This window comes from Oenanthe melanoleuca, chromosome Z, assembly GCF_029582105.1.
Source record: "Oenanthe melanoleuca isolate GR-GAL-2019-014 chromosome Z, OMel1.0, whole genome shotgun sequence".
Lineage (NCBI taxonomy): Eukaryota > Metazoa > Chordata > Aves > Passeriformes > Muscicapidae > Oenanthe > Oenanthe melanoleuca.
The window spans coordinates 55,416,746-55,418,704 of NC_079362.1; positions in this window are offsets into that span (position 1 = coordinate 55,416,746).

Genomic DNA, 1,959 nt, shown 5'->3' on the forward strand with positions numbered 1-1,959 from the left:
TCTAAACTGAGATTGAGCCGTAGTTTGACTTTGAAAATTCTTCTTCCGATAACATTTTGCCTGATCCCAGACAGAAGTTTAGAAAATCGCGATTTACTGAAAAAGAGAGATAAATCCAGAGTACAAGATCAAACTTTTCTCACTGTTGCAGTCTTAACAGTTTTGCAGCAATAAACAGGATCTGCTTCATGCATCTGGAGGCAAAAAACTACAGCCATTTAATTAGACAAAGCCTTGCAAGTGAAAGCTGACTTGATCAAGTTCGATCAAAACATCTGTTTGCTCTTAATTTTGCACAGCCTAGATTTCATCTCACCAACACAGAGTTGAGGAAGGAAGCAAAAGTTAGCATGAAGGCTTATTGTTACTACAAAAGCTAAATGTAGACTAACCCGAAAATACTGGCAGATGTTGCCTATATTGACACAACTTCTGTAAAGAAAATGTCTCATCTGGAAAGAATGCCAAAAAACGTCACTCACAGCACTGAAGGGCTGTAAGCATTGTACTCCTTTACAAATGCAAACCATGATCTCCTCTTAGCTAGCTCAAGAGCAAATTTAAAAAGTAAGATGTAGGAAACCATGGCTCAAATTATTCATTTGCATCTTTACTGAGGTCTCTCTGGTTTAGTAATGTCAGACACCTGATAAAAACCAAGCAAAACCAGAAAAGCACAGAGAAATGTTTGTTTCCTTGAAACACAAACCAGAAAGGTGTTACTTCCATAGCAGTTATTAATCCTGCTGTATGCTTTCAAAACCCCTCTCTTCTGCAGATGTTGACTATTCTTGCTTTTTCCCCTTAAATAGTGGCAACACAATAGTATGATTAACAATGCAGGTGACACTGGCTTTCGTTATTCTGTAACATCTAACAACAATTACACTAATATAATTAACAAGTCAATGCATCCTTTGGTTCTGCATGTGCTCTTGGCTAATGCTTTCCAAAGATATTCTACAGTTAGTAATCAATTCTCAAAGAATAATGACACCTTTCTGTCATAGTCCTTAACAGATTATTTCATCTGAATTTCTGTCATCTAATTTAATCACACCAGTTCACACATTCATGCATTTCCAGCAAGCACAGCTCCTTCAATGCTAGCACCATAGTTTATAACAAAGTTCTAGAAGGAATGATGCAGAAGCAGTTGAGTGCAACAATGCTTCTTGGCATCAGAGATGCAAAACACAGCACAAGAAAAATGTGGTGAAAAACACACATGCAAACTCTTTTTACAGTCTTTCAACACAGCATACCTGGGCATATTATACTACACACAAAAAAAAGTCTGAAATACAAATCTTCTCTTTTGTTACGGCTGCCTGAAGTCAACAGACTGACCAGCACAATGTATATAAAGCAAATCTCATGCTTTAGCTATCTGACAGAAAGTATTCTTTATATTGATCTAACTGGCCAGTTAATTCAGGGTTGTTTCCAATTTTCCCATTAGTATTTGAGATAGGTGACAGCTAAGGAAGCAATACCAGATAGTGAAAGCAATCCTTTTCCTTAGATCTCTGCCTGGTATGTCTTGCCCATATGCTCAAACTCACAATAACTGCCCAATTTGCCACTGCAAGGAATATTTCATCTTGGTCAGCTTACATAAGGGGGAGGAGGTGGGCTGTCCTGTTGGTTTCCCTGGGGAAGGGAGGAAATAGATGTGAACGACAGAAAGTGCCTGCATTCACCTGCACCCAAAAGCTCAGTGCACACAATGGGCTCAGCACGGCATGCAGAAATAAATTCCTTGTCACTGCAGGGCAGTGGGTAGATTTTGGTAGAACCTGCATGTCCCTGGGTTATCTGTGTTCAATAAATGCCACTATGAACTCCCAGGGTATGATCATGACTATTTGGTATGCCATGACAGAAAGACATATTAGACAACCCCTTCCAGCCCTAAGTCCTGTTAACATCATGGATCTGTTGACATTTACAGGAATA